This window comes from Rhinatrema bivittatum, chromosome 4, assembly GCF_901001135.1.
Source record: "Rhinatrema bivittatum chromosome 4, aRhiBiv1.1, whole genome shotgun sequence".
Classification (NCBI taxonomy): domain Eukaryota; kingdom Metazoa; phylum Chordata; class Amphibia; order Gymnophiona; family Rhinatrematidae; genus Rhinatrema; species Rhinatrema bivittatum.
In genome coordinates this window covers 161,514,692-161,531,250 of record NC_042618.1, presented here as the reverse complement: position 1 = coordinate 161,531,250, position 16,559 = coordinate 161,514,692, and the positions used below count along the sequence as shown (strand labels likewise).

Here is a 16,559-nt window from a genome sequence, read left to right as displayed (position 1 = left end):
CCGATAATGTGGACCAGATATTCCTCAGGACAGCCAAACTAAATGGGGTTGGAGGTACCTGGCCTCAGCCTGGAAAGGAATTTTCAATGAAGCGTTTTAATAAGGATAGATGGAATAGTGGATGTATCCCTAGGGAATGAGATAATTCCAGTTTGAAGGCAGTAGGACTAACTTCTCAATGATAGGGTAGGGTTCCCAAGTATCAATAGTCCAGCTTCCAACAAGGGAATTCAGATCTTGTTTATTTATTTATTTAAAAATGTATATTCCACCCCACTCAAAAACTATTGTTTTGGGCAGATTGCAAGAAATGACAGAATCATAGTTTACATTTAAAACAGTAAAACAATATAAAAATACAAAAATTACAAAACAAGAAACAAATAAAATGAATTCCATATAATTTTGAGTAGGGTGGAAAGGGTAAAAAGGGTACAGTTATTTACCTTTTCAAATAGTACTAGGGAACATTCCATGAATCTAACAGGTAACACATTTAAAACAAACTGGAGAAAATATTTTTCCACTCATCACACAATTCAACTGTGGAATTTATTGCCAGAGGATATGATGAAAGCTGTTAGCATAGCTGGGTTTAAAAAGGTCTAGACAAGCTCCTGGATAAACCATTATTAGGAAAGCCACTGCTTATCCTTGGTTATATGCAAGAAATGGATTGGTTCTTTGGGATCCTGCCGGGTACATGTGAGCTGGATTGGCCACTAACAAAGACAGGATGCTGGGCTAGAACGATCTTTTGTCTTACCTAATATGGCATTTCTTATGTTCTTAAGTAAACATGTTCTCCAGATCCTCAAAGATCATATTGCATTTTTGCAAGAAACCCACTTCACAAAAGAGGAACATCTTAAATTAAGCAGACAAATATGCTCTCCAAAAGTAGAAGGGTATATATTTTTCACATAAATCTTTTCCTATCAGCATTCCTCATCAATATTCAGACCCAGATGGCCAATTAAAGTACTAGAATGTACAGGGTCATTTTTTCAAGCTGTCTGCATTTGGATAAATATAATGCATACTTTTGATTTGAAACTTGCTATGAGTACAAGGTACTGTATATGTGGTCATTTGCACCTTCTTTTTCTGCAGGTAAATGTTTGCCTAAAATTATGCATGTAAATTTGAAAATGTAATTTACACTCCCAATTTTCCTCCTCCAACCTAAATATGCCCCAGAGAATGCCTCCTTTCAATGTAGGTAAAGTATGTATATTACAGAATACATGGACTTTTAACTATATTGAGGGCAATTTTTAGAGAGCCGAGTAATGTGGGTACAATGCTTTTTACTCACAAAAATCACTTCGAATACTCTTCTTTTTATCTGACTAAATTTATAGTGATTAATATATGTGCCTCAAATATTGAGCAAGCAGCCATTTTTACACTTAGGGCAGGGACTGAATGACTTCCAGCCCTTCTCGTCTTGAAAGGGGGCTAGAATTCATGTTGAAACCCCTCTCTGGACAAATCCTTTAAAACTCTTACTGTATATCCACTGTGGAGATGTCCAATTGGAGTGATGTAATCAGGATTATCTAGCAAGTTCCATATCCTACTTGTTTTACTTCCCCAGACAAAACACATGCAGTAGAATTGATTTTGTATGTGTTCTCCTGAAGTAAGTTCCCATGTTAGTATATTCTGTGATATTCTGTCCTGTTACGATTTCACCTGCTACACAGACTCATTGTACCCTAACTATGACACCTCCCCGCCAGCAGAGGTCTCCCTGGAGCTCCGTTCTGTGCTATCCACATCAGCTCTTCACAGCTCATCCAATACAGTCTGTGCTGCAGCCTCCTAGCCACCAGGAGTCCTCAGCGAACCTTGTTTCCAGCCTTGCCAAACTCCTCCTTGCCTGCACCACACCCAAGCCTCAGCCCTACATAACCCTGCCTGTTCCCTGCTTCAGTGTCTTTGCATCAAGTTTGCCTTGGCTCCTTGCCCTGACCCCTTGCCTTGCCTTGCCTTGTGGCCATCCAACCTTATTACTCCTTGTCTTGCCTTGTGGCCTATCTAGGCTTTTTCTAGCTTTGTGGCCTATCTAGGTCCTCCCTGCTTTACAGCCTATTTAGGCCTCCTTAGCCCAGTGTGCCTTCGGGCCTTTATGTTCTGTGTTCCTTGTTCTGTGTGTCCTGACCTTGTCAGTGCTATCCTTCTTGTGTCTTGCCTGCATTCAAACCTCAGTTCCAGTCCTTGCCTGCACTCAAGCCTCAGTTCTAGTCCTTGCCTGCACTCAAGCTCCTGTTCCAGACTATGCCTGCACTCAGTCTCCTGTTCCAATCCTTAACTGCATTCAAGCTTCAGTTCCAATCTTTGCCTGCACTCAAGCTCCAGTTCCAGTCCCCGCATGCATTCAAGATCCTGTTCCAATCCTTGCTTGCACTCAAGATCCTGTCCCAGTCCTTGCCTGCTTTCAAGATCCAGTTCCAGTCCTTACTGGCACTCTACACCAGTACCAGCTCCTGCCCTAGCCAGCACTCACCAAGATGTTCTGGGGCTGCAGTCAAGTCCTTCTGGCCCCCAGATCCCAAGGACTCAACCTTTGGGGGAGGGGGCTGGCTAGGCAGAAGACCAGCTCTAGTCCTGATCTGCCCTCTTATGGCACACCCCATGTGGTGTTCCCTCAGTCCAGATCAGCCAACCGCAAAATGTCCAGCTATATTTCAGATCATGATCCTATTTCTATCTCACTGGACCCATCCAAGATGTCCTTATCCAGCCCGGATCTATGCAGAATCCCCAATAGCCAAATCCTGAAGGTGTCTCTCCTAGGTTTGGTGGCTGTGAAGAAAGCCACTTCGCTGGACTGCAGTGTGAGATTGCTAAAGCAGGAGATTCTGGATCTTGCAAAACTCCAACATTGCGGGAGCACTGGGACAATGGATACACAGTTGGGTTAGGAACTATCACGAGGAAAGAAGGGTTTTGATAGTTCTATATCGAGAGGGGTGAGTGATATAGTCAGCAATGTTGTTCCCCATGTGGTTGATAACCCTTTGGCAGTCCCTCCCCTGGTCACGCCAAGTGTGGTAATGCCTTTCTTCAGCAGGCTGTCACTACTAATGTGCTGTCTTTTTCACAAGTTCAAATCTGGATACAAGGATAAGAGAACAAATTATCACAACAGGCTTGGGAATTGGGATTCTATTCAGCTCACATTAATCAAATGTCAGCACTTCAGGCTACATTGGTCCAGGACAAATTGGTTACATCTAGAAAAAGTGAGAATTTTGAAAATTATATAAGGCGTTTGAATCTGAGATTTATTAATTTTCCTAAGTCTGCAATGGTTTCGCCAAGAGATATTTTTGTTGGAAATCCTCAAGATCCCAGAGGATACCTGTTGTCAAGATGTATTATCTTATAGAGGGAAAAGGGTTCCTGAGGAGCAGCTGGATAACTGTCCTAGTGATTCGTCTATGGACAATCTGGACCTGACAGCAATTTTGGAAAAATCCACAGAATATGTGACAAGGAGGGCATCTCTATTGGTGTCCTTTCTTTTGAGCAGGATAAAGATACTGTCTTGCATTTCTTCATTCATAATCGTGATTCCTTATTTTTAAGAAGTTCGATATTGTATCTGAGAAGTTTTTCCTGTTGTAAGTATAAAGACTCAGGCGCACAGGAAGAGGTTTTTGGAGATGCGTCAGGAGGTTTTAGCTCAGAGCACATATTTTGTTATTCAGCATCCTTGTAAATATTATATTAGATTGCAGAATGTTTTTTTAAGAATCTGCTCAACTGAGCAGTTTTCTTGATTCTCATAGTCCTGCAGGAAGGGCCAATGGTGGAGCTGTTTAAGGCTGTTCCATGTATAGGTTATGACGTTGCTAGGATGACATATGTCAATTTTCTTCTTTCCTTTTTTCTTGTAATGCCTGTCCCTCTGTGGTAATGTGATCTTGGATCCTCCAGTTTTGTGAACTATATGGAATGCTGAAGAAATGTTTTGTTAATGATTTTGGCTTGCTTGGTAATTATGTACTCAGAATCCTTTTTCTTTTCCAACTAATGACTTGATTGTTATATTGGAAATGGATAAAAATAAAGTTTACATTTTGTCTTAATCAATTACTTACAAGCACTGGATTCAACTCCTTGCAATCTAGTTGAAGCCACAATAGTTATCTATAAGAAGAATAAGGATAAATTAGATTCCAATTCATATTGACACATCTCTTTACTGTGACATAAAGGCTCCTGCTAAGATCATACAACCAAGGTTAGAGAATGTATATTTAATAAACCAGGATTAAACTAGGTTCATAAAAAGGAGTGCCTACAAATACTAGAAGACTTTTTAATTTAATCCATTTTACTAACAAAGGGGAAATATCTAGTTTGATAATGTTTTGGGGCTTAAAATGCTTTTGATAAGCTGGACTGACCTTCCTATGTGATGAATTAAAACTATGAGTTCCAAGCAGATTTCATAGATTGGCTAGGTTCTCTATCCTATCCTATGAATTCAAACCATTTGACAGTTGTCTCCTTTATTCTCAGAGGGACTTGTCAAAGCTATCCTTTATCCTATTTATTATTTGACTTTAGTGCAAGAATTATCTTTATTTGACTTTAGTGCAAGAATTATCCTATTTATTATTTGACTTTAGTGCAAGAACTCCATGTCCTCTGACATTCGCCAAGAACACTGCCTACATACATTTAAAAAAAGACTCAAAACTTGGCTTTTCTCACAAGCATACTCATAATCTCAAGAATTCTAACTAAACTGATAATGTTAAATCCCACTCTAAACTGATAATCTTAAACTGTCAAACTGTCATTATAGTTATACAGTGAGAATTTGAATTTGTTAGACTGATTACGCTGCAAAGCATGGTTGCTAACTCAATGTTACTTTAAACTGTTAAAACGATATTATAGTTACTATGTATAAATAGTTATTTGTTACACTGTAAAGCACTGTTGCTGACACTATGTTGGACATCAATTTGATGTCCAACAACGAAGGTCGGCATAGAAAAACTCTAAATAAATAAATAAATAAATTAGAAGGTCCTCGCACACTTTTCAAAAGATCACTACAATTTAGAAAACTAATAAAATATTGGCTTAATTTCCTCTGCTATTAATTCTGTTTCTTAGCATTAGCCATTTTAAGGGACTCTGTTAAATAAGGTTAATATAGGAACTGAGCACTTTATATCTTTATACAGTAAATGAAATGTTTGTCTTATTTTATTTTCTGCTTTATGATATTGGGATTTAGCGCACTCACTTCTTTCAACATAATTTCAGAATTATACATTATTTAGGTTGATATTTCATGGTCTACACCACTGTTTTATTGATGATTTTAATTTGAAGACATTAGCTGTTTTGTCTGTCGTGTTTTTAACATGTATTTTTGTACTGTTATTTATGTCTATTGATTCTATGAATTATATTCATGTTTTATTCTGTAATTTACTGTAAGCAAAATGTTTGGAACTGCAGGCCATAAATGCTAAATAAAATATCAATACTCATTAATAGGAACACTAATACAAATTTTTATTCTTACATTTTCACAATCTGTAATAAAGTGTATTGTATCCAAAAGTTATACCTATATCACAACTAATGAAGGGGTTTTTTCCCACACAGATTTTCACCCCTTTTTGTTCATTATAATAAACATCAATAAATTCCCAGGGAAACTAAAATAAAAGCTGAAAATGAGTCACTGCATATTCCAGAGATCCATTCATATTCTTAAAGGTGTTACCTAGATTATAAACTTCAATAAGTAGGGACTGTCTCTTATGTATCTGTGTACAGTACTACATGTACCTGGTAACAATATACCATTGATTAATAACATTTCCAGATTACTTTAATGGGATATGACACAAACTTATGTGCTATTATTCTGATCAACTCAAGTCTCAGTCCCACTGCTAATTAAGTTATTAAGGGTCATATACAATAAAGGGGCCGATGCAAAAAAGTTGCGCTGAAAGCAGGCACTGAGTGTTCAGCACCTGCTTACCTAACGTGCCCCCAGGCACCTCTCAGTCAGTGAAAGGACCAATCGCCTTTCAGAAGGCTGTCCTGAAAGGGGATTGTCCTTTCACCAATGGGCAATAAGTGAAGGAGTGAATAAATTAATATTAAATGCCCGACACTTTAATATTGATTTATACACTCCTTCTGGTGCCCATAGTCAGCTTCGGAGAATGGACACTGAATTTATCAGCATCCATTTTCCTAACCCGTGCATGTGCCAGGGGTTCAGGAAACGGATGCTTGTCAAGTGAGCATCCGCTTCCTGCACCCGACTGCCAGTGCTTTTTTTAAAACTTTTTAAAATTATTTTTGTAAAGAGTTGTTCCTCCTACTTAATATCCCAACGATAATAAGTAGGAGGCAGTACAGAAAAGCAGTTTTTTCTGCTTTTCTGTACTAGTTTTAGTAGCGTTCAGCTACATTTTTTTTTGTATTGGGAGTGAATAGCTAATAGCCTCATTCGCATGCATTTGCATGTGATGAGCGCTATTAGTTTCACTCCGCGTTGGAGGTGTGTTGTAGAGGCGCTAATCCCCTTATTGCATAAGGGGATTAGTTAGCGCCTATACAACCCGCGTCCAACTGCGGGTTATTCAGTGCACTCGGCTGAACGGATTGTAAGAGCTGCCAAGATACGTGCGTATCTCCTGCAGCATGCACACATCGAAAGTTTTCAAAAAGGGACGGGGTGTGGTCTGGACAGGGCATTGCTGTTTCGAGGCATGAACCTGTAATGTGCGCATAAATACATATGTAACCTGATGTGTGCCAAGGTCCCCAGCCGTGTAACTAGTGTGGGCATTTCAGGGCATGGCCAAGAGATGTGCGCATAAATACCTACACATCTTGGCATGCACTCAGGTCCATGCCGCGTAAGTTCACTTCTGCTATGGATGCCGTGGAAGTTAAAAATGAAAGAAAACGAGGCAGATCTGTTGGATTTTAAGGTTCGGGGCTAACTGGGGGGAGTGAAGGCTAGGGGCTTGGAGGATCTATCTCTTAACTGGGTGAATGGGGACAAACTGGTAAAACTGGGAATGGCGTTGGCACATGCCCCTTTTAAAATCCCCTGATTTACACATTAGAAGTGTAATGTGAGCGCATATGTGTGTGCCCACTTAAAATTGGGTGCACATGTGCATGCAGTGGCCAATCCAGGTTCTTATGGCCTGGATTGGCCACTGTTGGAAACAGGATGCTGGGCTTTATGGACCCTTGGTCTGACCCAGCATGGCATATTCTTATGTTCTTATGTTATAAAATGGCCATGTCCCTGGGCGCGAGCCGACATATGCATGCAAATTTTGCACTTGTGCGCCAGTCTGAAAGCTACCATCCTTGACGATAGCTTTCAAACTGGCACATGGGTGCACTTTTGGTGCATATGCGTCGGTGCACACCTACATAAGCAGCCATTTCATAACTTGCGGGCACAAATACATGCAAATTATAAAATAGCCCATCCGCGTGCACATGTGCACCAAATTTTAAGAGGGTGCATGCCTAGGCGTGCAAATCCCAATTCTACTGCATAAATCAGGGTATTGTTTTAACAGGCACACGTCCATGCCATTGCAGTTTCACCAGTTTGTTCACCTGTTCATCCAGTTAAGAGCTAGGTCCTCCAAAACCCCCTGGTTTGTTACCCCAGACCCTTTAAACCCAGCAGAAATAGTTAATTTATTTTATTTTTAGAAGTTTCACCTCCTCCATGGCAGAAGTGAAGTTACACCGCAGTGACCCTTTGCACACACTGAGAAGCATAAGTATTTGCGCACACATCGCTTGGGCACACCCTGAAAAATCCACACCATTTCCAGACCGCGCCTCTTTTTGAAATCAAGTGGGATGTGTGCGCCGCGAGAGATTCGCATGCAGCTTTGTGTATTTTAAAAATGGGTGAGCATGCGCAAGCCCAACTTGTGCATGCATCTCCTAATTTTGGTGTGCGCTAGGCTTTTAAAATTCACCTTTTTGGCTATTTAGCATACACAAAAGATAGCACGCTATGCATAAAAGCCCTAGCATGTAGATTGAACTAGTCTAAAAAGAGTTCAGCATGTATGTGCTGCAATTAGCAGATAAATGGCAAAACATCCAGTGCTTTAGAGGATTCATGCTATTTAGCACAACTTACTAATGCCTCAGATTTAACAGCTGTCTCTTGCCAGGGTTAACCTTTTAGGGTGCATGCTGTTTCAAGAACTTAGCTTACAGAATGCTTTGGCAGTTAATAATTGGGGAAATGGGGCTGTTAAAGCAGAAGATGTTGTAGAAGAGGCTGGGGAAAGATGAAGGCGAGAGAGAGAGAGAGGAGGCGGTTGCCAAAGAGGGGAGACGCCAACACAAAATTGAGAACATAAAAAAAAAAATGTCATATTTATTTTATTTAGACAAGAAAATGTATTTTCAAACAAGATGCTGACAGTGACAGCTGCTTTGCAAATATTGTTATATACCACACACAGTGTAGAAAGGCACACTGTTGCCAATAATGCAGATAAAGACCTATCCCACAAGGTCCACGTGAATGTCTTGATTATGCTGATACATTGCATTGTATTGTGTTCCATGTCCTTTATAGTCCCAGATGGCACAAAAGAGAGGTGCTGCAGCAGAGTCAAGGCAGCAACCGTTGAGGCACTGAGTAAGAGCTTGGAGGGATGCTCACCAAGTAACCTCTTCGCATCCAAAGTTCGTCACCCCTCTTGAGCTTCTTCACTGCTACTCCATGGCCCACTGACACAGGCACTTCTGCATGGCATGGATGGAGTAGATGCTTCTGAAGTGGGAGGTGTGAACTTGCAGGATGGGGCACACAGTGGTGGGTGCCGGTCATTTAAACTTGCTTTGTTGCCCCAATATTACCAGATGCTCACAGAGGTAGGCATGGTCAGATGCTGATGTCCTGAATATGGGCTGACCTTATCACCTTCGGCCCTATGCTGGGGCCGACTGTGGCACCTTCGGATGTCGGTCATTCTCCTCCATGGCAAGCCTCCGGGACATGCCTTTGGTCTCATTCCTCCTTTCCTGGAAATCTTTTTTTTTCCTGATTTAAAGTTATGATTCTTCCTCACCTTCCTGGGATTATAGAAGATTTACAGCAGTCTGTATAACCGATTTTCTTTTATTTTTTTTGAACAAAGAACTGTGATTTTATTTTCTTTGTTTAAACATTTCTAGTCTGCCTTTTTCAGAAATACTGCACAAGGCGGATTACATGATTACACGTAACATCGAGATGATACAAAAATCAAACAGAAATTATTATGACAACGCATCTAGGCAATAAAACCTAATACAGATGACTGAAAAGAAAAAGTCTGACAAGGAACATGCTCAGCTATTGAAAGAAAATGCTTCAGGAAATAGAAGAACCTTCAGGTTTTTTTCCTAAATACCATCATATTAGATTCTTGTCCAAGGGAAAGTGGTAAGCCTTTCCGTAACCCAGGATCTACAAATGAAACAGCTTGGGAATAGGTAACTTGGAGCCAATGCTTCTTAATGGTAGGAATAACCAACAATGGCGAATTGGCCAACTATAAAGCTCAAGTTGGGCACATAAGAATGCAACAACTTTCTCAAATAGGACAATTTTTCTGTAAGGCTTTGAAAAATAACATCAAAATGTTCAACTTTGACTTGGCAGCTATAGCAAGCCAATGTAATGCCATCAAAATAAGTGCCTTCCAAGTCCTGGTAATTAGGCGAGCAGCTAGGTTTTGTACTGTTTGCAAAACCTTTAGATATATTTTAGGTAAACAAAAAAAATGGTCATCATATTAGTCCCCTTGGATATGCAAAATTAGGGGTAAAAAAAACCAAGTTGCACAAGTTTTTATTAAACTAATTTAATATATCTGTAATGAGTGTTGTGCTTGGCCGGCCAAAGGTCAGCACCACAACCAGCCTCACTCACCCTCAGATGTCACCAGCCTCCTTTGCAGCAGGAATTCCGCCGACTACTGGGCGCCTCCGAAAGCAGCGCAGATTGCTGTCATGCAACCCTTTCCCCAAGCTCCTCTGGGTATGTGCGCCCCCGACGTGTTCACATTTAAAGCGGGAACTCAGCTTCAGCCCCTTCTTACAACATCAGCAACTCCCAGATATTTAAAGGCTCATCTGCAGGGCAGTGATACATCAGCAACAGGTCCACCTGCCTTGCAGTGCATGTTGCTACCTCCATGCCTTGTCTTTCTGATCTCATGCCTCGTCTTGCTGACCCATTTCCTACACTGTGCTCCTGCCATCTTGCCTTGCTGGGCCTCCTTGCCCTAGTGCCTTGCCTTGGTTCCCTGCTGTTTTGCCCCATCTGCCCTGCCTTGTCTTGTTTCCTGGTGTGCCGTCTTGCCTGTCACATTTTCTTGGATTGATTCTTTGGTTTAGACCTTCTGCTTTGGATTCCAATCTCGCTCCTGGACTGCCACCTGTCCAGACCCTTGGCCTGGATCTGGGTACTGTCTGCTCGCTGCCTGCCTGACCATCACTAGTACCTGGACTCTCTCTGATCACCATCTACGGGATACTCACCTAAGTTCTGCTAGCCCTTGGAATCCAAAGGCTCAACCTGCGGGGAACGGGGCTAGTATCAGTGAAGCTCCAGTTCCAGTCCTTGTAAATTTATATCCTCAGAGACGTTTACTAATGCTTTAGTCCCTAAGCTTTCTTTGGCGACTTCTTCTTCTATCACAGATTCTGTAGATATTTGGAACTCCACTATTATTTCCACCTTGAATTAGATAGCTCCGATGAAAAAATTAACTCTTAAAAACAACAAGATTAACGCACCGTTGTACACTAATTCATTACATTCCCTTAAAACTTTATTCAGAACTAAAGAGCGCATGTTGCGCTGAAAAAAACCCCCTGATACTAAAAATGCTTATTACCGAACTTTAAGACACTATAACAGAGAAATTAATAAAGCCAAGAAAACTCATTTTGCCAAGAAAATTGCAGATGCAAAGGGTAGTCCTAGAACACTGTTTAATACTGTAAAATCTCTCACTATGCTAAACTTACATAATGTTAACATCAATGACCCTAATATGTATAACAAAATTGCCACTTATTTCAAATCTAAGGTCGATACTATCTCTAAAGAATTCTTTCATTTACCACATCCTACTTTTAAAACCCCTCCATCTGCAGTAAACTGGTCAGAATTTATACCAGTAACTGAGTCTACTATTATAAACATAATTCAAAAACAGAACATTTCTAACTCTCCACTAAACCCTTGTCCGGTTCACTATTTAAAACATTAGCCCCTTTAGTCAGTAACTTTTTATGCGATTTGGTTAATCAATCTCTTTTGGAAGGTCTATTCCCTGATAGCCTGAAAAAAACTGCTACTTTACCCATCCCAAAGAATAAATCAAAAAACCTTCTAGATGTCACTAATCTCAGGCCTATTGCTCTTCTACCTTCTTTAGCAAAATTAATAGAATCTGTAGTCCTACATCAACTTTCAGATTTCCTAGCTGACCATGATATATTGCATTCAGGTCAGCACAGCTTACGCAAGGGTCACTCAACAGAGACATTCCTTTCCTATTTCGACACCTTATACCATGGTTTTGATGCTAATACTAACTTCATTTTAGTTTGCTTAGATATATCAGCAGCGTTTGATACGCTAGATCACCAGATTTTCTTATCGAGCCTTCAATCATTAGGTATCTCAGTGACAGTTTTAAATTGGTTTCAATCTTATTTAGCCAACCAATCTCAACAAATTTTCTTGCAAAACCAATCATCTGATCAGTACTCAATTTCTACAGGTGTGCCTCAAGGGTCCGCATTATCTCCGATCCTTTTCAATATCTATCTTTTACCACTGTGTCACATTCTTGCCTCTCTAAACATTCAGTTCCGTATCTACGCGGACGACATTCAATTTCTTGTCCCTTACAATAATTCATGGACCGACACTTTGTCAACTATTGTATTATACTTAAACACAATTAGTACCTGGCTTTCTCATAATCGATTGAAATTAAATCCAGCCAAAACAGAATTACTTTACCTAACATCAGTGTCCTGTTCCACAATAGGCCCTCCTTCTCATTTACTTTTCAATGGAACTTCCATTCCCATTCGTAATGATGCTACCAGTTTAGGCATGATCATAAATTTTGATCTATCTATGACAAAACTTATTTCCGTGTTTATCAAAAAATCTTCTATAAACTGCATCTACTGAAACGCCTACGTCCCCTGTTTTTACAAGATTTTCGTATGGTACTGCAATCGTTAGTATTTCCCAGATTAGACTATTACAATGCCCTTTATATCGGCCTACCTGATTCTACATTTCACCCTCTACAACTAGTGCAAAACACAGCAGCCCGAATACTTGTTGGTTCAACCCGTAGAAGTCACATCACACCGATACTTTACTCCCTCCATTGGCTTCCCATAAAATTCAGAATTACATACAAAGTTTTAACAATTATTCTCGCTCTTATTCATAACTCTTCATCAACCTGGCTATGTACGCCCTTATGTATTTATAAACCAGCTAGACAGTTACGGTCCCTATCAAAAAACCTTTTAGATGTACCCACAATCAAACAAGCAAGATTAGACTTAACCCACAAGAGAGCTTTCTCCATAGCAGGTCCCTCCTTCTGGAACTCTTTACCAGATTCCCTCAGACTCATATCATCTGTTCATCAATTCAAGAAATCTTTAAAAACCTACTTGTTTCATAAAGCCTTTAATATTTCTTCTTCACATTAAACATAAAAAACCTCCCCTTCTGATGCCTCCAGATCCTTGCCATTATACAAATCATTTTCCAGCTCCTCCTTTCCCCCCTCCCCTCTCCTTTCCCCTCCAATACCCTAAGTTTACATTTAAAGCGAGTTATGGCATTTTTGTTTGATAGGAGCTCATTGTTTGTCTGCTGATTTGCCTGTAGAAATGTGTTTATTTTATTGTTTTTATCAGATTATGTATGTTTTAATCTGTAAACCGTTTTGACTAAATTTTTATTTATAAAGGCGGTATAGAAACATTTTTAAATAAATAATACATAAATAAAATTTAAATAATAGGTTTTCCTACTAAGCTGCGCCAACATGCCACAGCCTAAGGGTTCATGTCCATGACAATGAACTTTCGAGAGTAATCCTCTCTTCATCTGGTCAGTAAAGAAAAAGTGCAGTTACATTGGGTTTAATAGTACAGGGACATCTAGGACTCAGGCTATCTGCTCAATAAAGGAAAAGGTGTGTGCAGGGGCAGTTCTATCATTAAGTAATGCGAGGTGGCAAAATTTTGGGGGGCCAGCAAAAAAGTGTCCCCCCCAGAACATTCCTGTGATAGCCACCTCACCGTGCCGCAGACATGATTACCAATGTGCTTGTGTCCAAAGAGGGGACTGTAGAAAGTGAGTAGGCAGAGTTCATGAACAGAACTAGATGACAAAAACTCACGTAAGGTCTCAAGGAAGCTCAGGTGCTGGAAAGGTTTAGGCCCTATTTTTTTTTAATGCAAAATAGGCTCGGCGCGCGCAGGGGCAGGTTTTCGGGGTTATGCGCGTAAGTTACGTGCTGAGTGGGGCCGAGGTGGACCCCATCCCGCTGTGGCCTAAATAGAGATCCAACTGTGGCAGACTCCATCCCACCGAGGCCCAAAGAGCGGTGGGACCGTCGTGGACCCCATCTCACCATTGCCTGAAGAAAAGCCTGGCCACGGCGGAGCTCATCACACCACAGCCCAAAGAGCAGCAGGACCATGGCAGATCCCCATCCCTCCGTGGCCCAAAGAAAGCTCAGCTGTGGCGGACCCCATTCTGCTGTGTCCCGAAGGACGGTGGTGCCACGGTGGACCCCAGCCCGCTGCGGCCCAAAGAATGGCAGGGCTGTGGCGGACCCCATCCCGCCAGGGTTGAAGAAGAGGGGGGGAGACCAGTGTGTTTGTGTAAGAGAATAAGATCCTGTGTGTGGGAAGGCCTCTGTGAATGTGTGTGTGTGTGTGTGTGTGTGTGGGAAGGCCTCTGTGAATGTGTGTGTGTGTGTGTGGGGGGGGGGGAAGGCCTCTGTGAATGTGTGTGTGTGTGTGTGTGTGTGTGTGTGTGTGCATGCGTCTGACTCTCCCAGAGAGCTATTCATCACAGACTCCTTGCAGGTCTCTAAATGGCTGAACTGATACCATGGGATCTATATTCAGTAGGTCAGTGAGCAGCAAATTTTCCAGTTACAAAGCCTCCTGCTGAATATACACTTCTAAAGTTACCCAAATAATGTTGCCCAGATAACTTTGCTACTCACCAGGTTGTTGAATATTCTTAAGAAAGGGGGAGCACGTCGAGTGGGTGTCGATTCCATCTCCTAACCCCTACTTTAGCAAAAGCGCTACCCAAATCCCTACCTCCTGATCCCCCAAAGTAGCCCAGGGGATTGAGTACAGGGATGGTAACTTTAAAACGAGCTCACGGATGCCCACACACGTGCCTATGGGCGCACGAGGGCAGATATGTAGGAATTTTAAATCTTGTGCGCAGCTGAGTGCGTATGACTTAAAATACGCCTACTGTGCATACGTGTGCTCCTGATTTTAAGCAGTTACCCAAGCGATTTTTGAGACTATAAGGAGTTTCATTAAAAGATCAAAAAGAAACCCTTGATGCAGGCAATGGAATATTGCCAAAACATTGCAATGTTGGGTATTTGCATTAACAAGTGAGCAGATATATAAGTGCTGGATTGCTGTGAATTAAATGGTTTGTACACTAGTGAGTGAGCATCTATAACAACTTTAATACTGAACAATTTAACAACTATTTAATACAGAGAATATCAAGCACAAGAAAGAAGATACTATAAGTAAAACATGTTTTAAATGCTTTTTTATTTGCATATTAAAATTAAACAAACAAAAAGGATTAGTTATCCGTTGGTTTGAACTATAAAAACTGGATGAAGGGGTGGATGTGACGGGTCTGTAAATGATTAAAATCTACTATGTAGCTGATGACTATTGTTGTAAACATGATATGAGTTCCCTTAAATAAGTTTTTGCTAATATATCCATAGCAAATTATACAAAGAAAATGATTAATACTTTTAACAAGTTCTTTTGAGTTGATGGTTATATATTTTGGAACTTTGTTGTCTGTTTCCCTATGGGGTAGATTTTCAGACCGCGCGAATAGGCGTACTTTTGCTGGCGCATCAGGCGCAAGCAAAAGTACGCGGGATTTTAGTAGATACGCGCGTAGCCGCGCGTATCCGCTAAAATCCTGGATCAGCGCGCGCAAGGCTATCGATTCTATATAGCCAGCGAGCGCCGAGCCGCGCAGCCTACCCCCGTTCCCTCCGAGGCCGCTCCGAAATCGGAGCGGCCTCGGAGGGAATCCTCTAACGCCCTCCCCTCACCTTCCCCTCCCTTCCTCTACCTAACCCACCCGCCCGGCCCTGTCTAAACCCCCTCCTTACCTTTGTCGGGGGATTTACGCCTCCCTCCGGGAGGCGTAAATCCCCACGCGCCAGCGGGCCGCTAGCGCACCGGGACGCGACCTGGGGGCGGGTCTGGAGGGCGCAGCCACGCCCCCGGGCCCGCCCCCAAAATGCTGCCGACATGCCCCCAAAACGCCGCGTGGCTCGGGCCCGCCCCCCGACACGCCCCCGACACGCTCCCCTCGGAAAACCCCGGGACTTACGCGAGTCCCGGGGTTTGCGCGCGCCGGTGCGCCTATTGAACATAGGCGCACCGGCGCGCAGGGCCCTGCTCGCCTAAATCCGCCCGGATTTAGGCGGATTTAGGCGAGCAGGGCTCTGAAAATCCGCCCCTATGTGTTCTAACAACTTTTTATAAGCCAAGTTTAAATTTGTGCACTATCAGCCAGTATAATAAAAATAATATTGGAATTTTTGAGCACATTGGGCCAGATTTTTGAAACCTAAGCAAGGGCGTAGATTTGTGCATGCAACCCGGTGTGCACAAATCTACGCCCGATTTTAGAACATGTGCGCGCAGCTGCATGCATGTTATAAAATCCGGGGTCGGCACGCGCAAGGGGGTGCACAATTGTGCACCTTGCGTGCGCCGAGCCACACAGCCTTTCTCCGTTCCCTCCGCCCCCCCACCTTCCCCTCCCTTCCCTACCTAACCCACCCCCCAGCCCTACCTAAAACCCCCCCCCTTACCGTTATCTGCTAAGTTGCGCCTGCCTCCGGGCAGGCATAGGTTACGCACACTGGCCAATGGCCGGCCCGTGATCCCGGGCACAGCGGCAAATGGCCGCTGTGTCTGGAGCCTCTGGCCCTGCCCCTGCCCACTCCCCACCCCCTTTTTCAAGCCCTGGGACATACGCGCGTCCCAGGGTTTGCGTGTGTTGCCGAGCCTATGCAAAATAGGCTCGGCGCCCACAGGAGGGATTTAAAAGGGTTATGTGCGTATATTACGCGCATAACCCTTTTAAAATCCACCCCATTATGTTTTGCTTTGTGCGAGGGGTTCACAACCTGTTTGTGCATGCACACATGGGAACTGTAATG

The 16,559-nt window shown here is 42.3% G+C and overlaps 1 protein-coding gene across 3 annotated transcripts in view; it reads right to left on the bottom strand.

The window, feature by feature from the left end:
- Positions 1-16,559, bottom strand: part of SLC16A3 (solute carrier family 16 member 3) — a 91,446-nt gene that overhangs the window by 38,846 nt on the left and 36,041 nt on the right. For 2 of the 3 annotated variants that reach the window (XM_029599033.1, XM_029599031.1), the window contains exon 2: positions 4,113-4,161. The exons of the other annotated variant lie outside the window; for it this stretch is intronic. The gene's annotated coding sequence lies outside the window, so the exon portion shown is untranslated. The remainder of the gene's footprint in view (positions 1-4,112; positions 4,162-16,559) is intronic. 3 annotated transcript variants of the gene reach the window in all.